This window comes from Schistocerca piceifrons, unplaced genomic scaffold, assembly GCF_021461385.2.
Source record: "Schistocerca piceifrons isolate TAMUIC-IGC-003096 unplaced genomic scaffold, iqSchPice1.1 HiC_scaffold_1886, whole genome shotgun sequence".
Lineage (NCBI taxonomy): Eukaryota > Metazoa > Arthropoda > Insecta > Orthoptera > Acrididae > Schistocerca > Schistocerca piceifrons.
In genome coordinates this window covers 1,235,777-1,243,739 of record NW_025727774.1, presented here as the reverse complement: position 1 = coordinate 1,243,739, position 7,963 = coordinate 1,235,777, and positions in this window count along the sequence as shown.

The following is a 7,963-nucleotide window of genomic DNA, read 5'->3' as shown; positions in this document are numbered from 1 at the left end:
CCCCAAAGAAGACACAAAGATGAAACTTCCTGCCAGATTAAAACTACGTGCCGGACCGAGACTCGAACTCGGGACCTTTGCCTTTCGCAGGTAAGTGCTCTACCAAATGAGCTACCCAAGCACGACTCATGTCCCCTCTTCACAGCTTTACTTCTGCCAGTACCTCGTCCCCTACCTTCCAAACTTTACAGAAGCTCTCCTGCGAGTAAAGCTGTGAGGACGGGTGTGAGTCGAACTTGGGTAGCTCAGTTGGCAGAGCACAGTTTTAATCTGCCAGGAAGTTTCATATCGGCGCACACTCTGCTGCAGAGTGAAAATCTCATTCTGAAGACACAAACATATTACTAGGCGACTTCAGTGCCCAGATTGGCAGAGAAAAGGAATACCAAAAGACTGCAGGCAATTTCCTGGCCCATAAATTCGTCAACAACAATGGCATGAGACTCATTAAACATTGCCAACAGAAGAATCCGAAAATAATATCCACCTCCCTGAGGAAACATCCTCGAAAACCGAACACTCGGATTTGATTTGATTTGATTTATTTCGTGTTCCATAGGTCCAACTGTGTTGGGTTCACAAGGACGTGGAACGAGTCAGTTTTTCACAAGTACAGTATGATAGTCTTATAGCATATACAGACATTTGAGTACATGATTATACGAAAATTTATACAGTGAATTCTTTGAGCAGCAATACAGTAAAAAGAAAATACATTAAAGTACTACAGAAAACAGATACAGAGCTCAAGTTAAATAACATTCTTAGTGGCATTATGTCGACTTGTATTATATAATAGTAAAATTTTACAATTTATTTAGTTAAAAATTTATCTAGACTGTAAAAAGCTTTTTCTAGCAGAAATATTTTTAGTGCTTTCTTAAACTTACTCTTGTTATGAATCGTGATAATTACTGTTTGGTTGAAATATCTCTATATTTTTACAAAGAAAACACATGAGAGAAAAAATATATTTGCATGTAGTTGTGTATATTTAAATTTCCTACAGCTGTCTCTACACGAGTCTCTTGGGCGCAATCCACATATAATTCTTAAAGCTCGCTTCTGTGCAATGAACACTTTCCTTGCTAACGGCTGGTTGCCCCAAAAAATAACGCAATATTCAATGAGTGAGTGAAAATAGCCATAGTATGCCACCTTTGCAGTTTTAGGTTCAACACATGTAGTGACAATCCATAGCAGAGCTGAGCCTTTTAGAGAGATCTATAATATGTGAAGACCAGTTCATTTTCTTGCCAATGTGCACTCCAAGAAATTTCGTTGTCTCCATTCTTTCTATTGGCTGATTACCACATGTCACTCTTATCTCTCTCACTTTTTCTGTTCTTATGCAGAATTGAATAAAGCTGGTCTTACTGGAATTTAATGAGAGACCATTCACCTTGAACCATTTAACCACATCTGAGAGTATGTGATTAATGAGTTCCTCAAGATTACTGTATGTTCTACTGCCCATAAAAATTGTGGTATCGTCAGTAAATAATGTAAATTTACACGGCAGACTTGTACGTGATGGTAGATCATTTATAAAAATCAGGAATAATAGTGGCAAAAGAGCTGAGCCCTGAGGCACTCCGCATGTAATGGAACTCCACTCAGAATGTGAGGAAACGTCACATACTCCACCCGAGCTATTCGAGACAACTTTTTGTTTCCTGTCTCGGAGGTATTACTGTAGCCAATTGGCTGCAACACCACTTATTCCTACTAATTTTGCTTTTTGCAAGAGAATCTGGTGATCAACAAGGTCAAACTCTTTGGACAAATCACAGAAGACACCAAGTGCAAGTATTTTTCCATTAAGGGTTTCTAGGACTTCATTTACAAGTGCAAAGACTGCGCCATTTTGAGAGCCAAATTGGCTCTTGCTGAGAACTCCATTCTTCATGAGATGATCAGTAATTCTTACATGTATTAGCTTTTCTAGAATTTTGTAGAAGTCTGTCAGCAAAGAGATAGGTCGATAATTAGTTAGTTCAGCTTTATCGCCCTTTTGGTACAGGGGCTTCACAATGGCTTACTTAAGTCTACTGGGAACAACACCTTTCTGAAGGGAAGCATTGAAAATATAACAGAGAATGTCCCTTATCCACACAGAAGAATATTTCAATAAAATACTAGATATATTGTCAACCACTGCAGAGTTCTTACTTTTTAGAGACATGACCATTTTTTGAATTTCTTCTACAGTGACAGGATTACGGTGAATTTTTGAAATTGTGTTTCAGTATACTGCTTGACAAAGAGTTAAAGCCTCATAAACATTGGGCTTTCAACGAATCTGTTGAGTTACTGATAGGAAGTGTTTATTAATAATGTCAGCCACAGTTTTGGGTTATCTACTAGGGGTACCTTCATATCTGATTTTATTTACATCTTCTTTGCTTATTGTATCTCTTCCTGTTTCTTTTTTTACAATGCTCGAAATTGTTTTTATTTTATTATTAGAATTATCTATTTGTTTCTCATGATATAGAGCTTTTGATTTCCAGAGATGTAGCTCTGCTGTAGAGTCTTTCAGATAATATCAGATCGACCACGTGGCCATCACACACCCTTCACTGAAGGAAATTCAGGACGTGCAAGTCCGAAGTGGAGCCGACATTCACTCTGACCACTATCTAGGGCGGATCAAAGTGTAATTTATTCTGAAAAGAATCCACCACAAAAAAACTTATCTTCAAAAATTCGACACCAAAAAGATCAAAGAAAGCAACATAAAAGAAGAATTGGAAAATGAAAAGCCAGGCAGTAGATAATCAAGAGAGCCAAAGAGGCAGTACCGTTGAAGAAGAATACAAAACACCTGTGGTGGGACTCGGCATCTGAAGAAGTACTGGAAAAACGAAAGAGTGCTTTCCAGAAGTATAACCCTAAGAAGTCACTGGAGACTCAACATCATTATCTTCAGACCAGAAAGGAAGTCCCGAAAATTATCAGACAAACAAAGAGGACGCACACGAAGGACCAGTGGGACTCGATAGAAAAACACTTCCGAGGTCACAATACTCGAGACTTTTACAGGACGTTTGCAGGGAGGATTTGAGGATCCACCCCTCAGAACTTATGTTTCCGAAAACCAGACGGCAAACTCGCACCGACCAACCGAGATAATTGTAGAGAATTGGCTCGATATTTCTCAGAGGTAGTCAGTTGCCAGGAGCCCACATCGAGGTGACCCAAAGAGATTCCCGCACAAGTAAACCCCGAGTCTTTATCACCTACTAAAGAAAAAATAAGTAGACACATCTTCTGACTCAAGAATAATAGGACATCTGGAGAAGATGGTACAGTTGCAGAACTAGTGAAGAACACAGGCCCAAATACACTTGAGGAGCTCACACAAATCATCATAGATATCTGGAAAACGGAAAAGGTACCTGAAGAATGGAAATATGCACTCATCCATCCGTTACACAAGAAAGGTGACAGAAGAGATTTCAATAACCACGTAGGTATTTCTCTCCTTGAAGTCACCTACACAAGTCTATCCATGTGCCTTCTTCAAAGACCACAAAAACAGCTTGAAAACAAACCTGGTGACTATCAAGCCAGTTCCCGACCAGGGTGTTCTCGTGTCGAACAAATTTTTAATTCGAAGATGCTATCGAAACATGGAGCAACCCGAAGCTCTCCGATCACCTGTACGTTCGTCGACTTCGAGAAGGCGTACGATTCAGCTGATCGACAGACCCTCTGTAACATCTTGGAAGAACGAGGACTTGATCAAAAGACATTAAGACTCATCAAGGAAAGACATACTGATTTTACAGAAGAGAGGACCATTAGTAAGGGCTTGTGGCCACCCCGCTCTCCCGACTTGTCACCGTGTGACTTCTACCTCTGGTGGTTTCTAAAGGCTAGAGCCTACTGCAACAGTCCCAGAACACTTGACACATTAAAAAATGACATATGTGAAGAAATTTCGAACATTCTTCAAAGACTACTGAAAAGTGTTTTCCTTAACACACTTTGACGTGCACAACTTGCTCGGATGTTGGAGGAGAACGTTTTGAACACAGACTTTAAATTCCTTTCTAAAATATGTTTATTGTACTAATAAAATTACATCTGTTACTTATACTGTTAATTACATAGTTAATAACGAAACTATATAATAAAAATGTAAGAAAGCGATGATGTACGTTGATTTTTTCCATTCGTATTCCTTCCAGCGTAGGGGCCAGTTTTATGTGTGCCACCCTGTATCTCAGATCTGTTAAGGAAAATAAGAGTGATCCAGCGTTCTTACAGTTCTTTCTGAGATATGAAAGGACATACAGAAAACTGCTGCAGGGACCAAAAGAAACCAAACATGATAAGACGCTACACAACTCAACTAATAAAAGGAAAGCAATTTGGAATGTAGCAAACCAAGAAATTTGTATCACAAAGCGAAATCAGAGGAACATAAAACTTCAGCTATATAGCAGCCAGACTGCAAGAGAAGCTAACAAAAATGCAACATACAGCAACAAATAATTACTTGCCATACACAGTGCCACTGGGGAGGAAGTCGGTACGATTGTACAGACATTTAAGAATAAAGTTTCCGCAGATGTTGATCACCTTCCAATGTGTCTACTAAGGAACTGCATTGTTGTTGTTGTGGTCTTCAGTCCTGAGACTGGTTTGATGCAGCTCTCCATGCTACTCTATCCTGTGCAAGCTTCTTCATCTCGCAGTACCTACTGCAACCTACAACCTTCTGAATCTGCTTAGTGTATTCATCTCTTGGTCTCCCCCTAGAAGCACAAAAACACCCTTAACAGACATCATAAATGAGTTCTCATCAGGTTGTCTCGCCGATTGCCTGACGTAAGCAAAAGTCCTTCCCATGCATAAAAAACGTGATACAGAAAACACAGGTGACAACAGACCAGTTTTATTGCTGTCTTACTTTTCAAAAAAATGATAGAAATTATTATGAAAAACAGACTTACGGGTTATTCTAATAAATGGTAACTTGGGTGCAAAGAACAATTTGGCTTGAGGTCTGGAGAGTGAACAGTAGAAGCTAAAGCAAAATTTACAAAAGTAGTTTTAGCAGCTCAAGGTAAAGGAGAACAAGTAACAGATATTTTCCTAGACCTCAGTGAAGCATTTGACACGATTGATCATGAAATACTTCAAGGTAAAATTGAAACACTAGTGATTAATGAATGATTTGGTCTTACCTAGCAGACAGAGTACAGAGATATCCCAGATTTCAAGTGGCCCTAATTATATGGTGAAACATCCTTCAGATCACCAATATGTCAACAACAGAGTGTGTCAGGCCAAACACTGTTTCTCATTTCCATTATGACTTCCCACTGTTGGTCACACTAGGATAAACTGTGTTACTTGCTGCTGATAGCATTATAGTAATTACAGATAGGACACCAGAAATACTAGAAGTAAAAACCGAAAAGGACTTGAGTCGTTGGGTAACTGGTCAGATAACAATAAACTTCTACACAAATACGAAAGATAATATAACAAAACTTAAAGAATGTGGTGAAACCATAGACTGTGTAGCTGGCACATAATTCTTAGGTATCCATGTCGAACAACTATTAAAATGGTGTTAACATATCCGCATACTTGGACCAAGAATTAGCACAGCATGCAATGCCTTATGAATATTAACCACAGTGTGTAATGGCTCACGCCTAATAGTTTAGTGTTAAAAAGCTCGTTTATTCGTTTTCCGTGAAGCAGCCGTGTTGCCAGCACAGTGAGTTGAGATGCTCTCCGCTCTGCGGCGCTGCGTTTGCGGTGTGTTTACCAGGGCAGCATGCCGGCGTGCCATCTATCGGCGACGATCAGCAACAGTGCACTCGGGAGCATCACTCGTATTTCTTCACCTCATTTCCAATTTAGAACTTTGACAGGAAACTCTTAGAGGTAATAAACAATTGCTTGGTGTGTCTTAATGTTTAGTTATAGCTTTTTTACTAATAAAAATGCTGTACGTGCCCCTGTCTGTACAAGGTTTGTGGCGAGAATTTCTTACACCCAGGCATAAGTTTGGTAGTGTATTCTACATATTCGGTCAACTCCAGTAACGTGTGTCAAGGATATTCTAATGTTCGTCAATTTTTGAACGACGTGGTTTATGAAACCGCGTCAAACGTTGTAGCCGAAGCTTGGCATGCTGCACTTGGTAGGACAATGCAGATTTATTTGTGAATACGCGAAACATCTTGCTTATTGGATTAGGATGTGGAGCTGTGCGTAATTCCCGCAGTCCCCTGTCTTAATGCAGCAGCTGACAGTGCGCATTTCCACATTGCTGTGAGACCAACCTTCAGCTCCTGACCAGTTAACGTTGACCAGCATACCTCGATACTAAAAGTCATAAGTGGTAATCGTAGTGCTTCCCAACTTACTTTTTCGCACAAATCGGAGGCTCAGTATACTCGCCTAGTGTTGGAAACACTACCGAGTAGGCCAGGTTATTTTCGCTCTCCTATTTATTTCGTTCCCCGCCCATATATTTTTTTCCTTTATTGATTCTCAATTCCCCCCCGAAGGGGGTGGGCTGGCAGCAGCTTAGTACGCTGCTCTACAGACTTTTATTTTAAAAAATGGAAGAAGAAAAGAAACAAGAAAAACAGGCGATAAAACGGTGACATAAAGTGTAAAATGCGGAAAGTTAAAACAGAAACCAAAAGGGGTTGGCAATGTTAATAAAAGACACAGGAATCAGACAAGTAACATAGTACATACGCAATTAAAAAAAAAAAAAAGAAACACGGCGACAGTCTGGTTTCTGTTCGCAAGAGATAAAAAGCACACCCAGCGACAGTATGATGGCCGTTCGCAACACTTCCCAAAAAAAACACAACACGGAACACTCACTGTAAAACACTGCACGAAAAGGGCGGCACACAGATGACACTCCCGAGCCAAAGGTAGATGGGAGGGGGGGACCTGGAGGAGGGGGAAGAACAAGGAGGGAGGAAGGAAAAAAACGAAAAGGGGTGGGGAACCAAGGAGGGAGAGGACTAATAAAGGGGGGGAGGGACAGGGCAGACGCGAGAGGGAATGAGAGGAGGCAGAGGAGGGAAATGCAAAAGGACTCGGGGGAGAGAAGAAGGGGGCAGAGAGAAGGGAGATGGGGACGAAAGACGATGGAAGGGGGGGAGAGGGAGCCTGGGAAAAGGACAGAGGAAAGGAGGGGGAGTGAGGATCAGAGTTGATAGGAGGGATAAATGGAAGGAGAGAGTACATCATCCAGGAGGGGTAGTTGATGGGAGCCACGTTGGGAAAGGAGATGAAGGGTGTAGAGATGGAGGGTAGGGGGGACACAACAGTGAAGACGTGGCAGGGGGCGGGGATGGGAGAGGAGAGGAGCAACCAGGGGGTGAGGGGGATCAAGGTGGCGGGAGGTTTAGAGGATGCGGATATGTTCGAGGAATAGGAGCAGATGGGGGAAAGGAATGATGTCATAGAGGATCCTCGTGGGGGGCGGGAGGCGTATACGGAAGGCAAGGTGGAGTGCATGACGCTCAAGGATCTGGAGGGACTTATAGAATTTGGGGGGGGGGGGGCGTTATCCAGGCAGGACTGGCATAACAGAGGATGGGACGGATTAAGGATTTGTAGGTGTGGAGGATGGTAGAGGCGGGCAACCCCCATGTCCAGCCAGAGAGGAGTTTGAGGAGTCGGAGGCGGTCCCGCCCATCCAGTCGATAGTCATTATTTTCAAATCTCACAAATGAAAGAACTCATCCTTAGGTTCAATGAGTTTTATTTGTTTGTTGCTTGTGCATAACTGTAGAGTTGCTCTATTTGAATCTGAAGCACATTTTGATGTGTAATTGACTTGGGAAACAGTTCTAACAATCAATATCCTTTAATTGGTCTTATGATAAGTTAATCTTCCGACTTTGGTACGTTGCGGGACCAGGTCTGGAGAAGACGGCATGAGGTGTAATGGCGGAAAAGACACTTG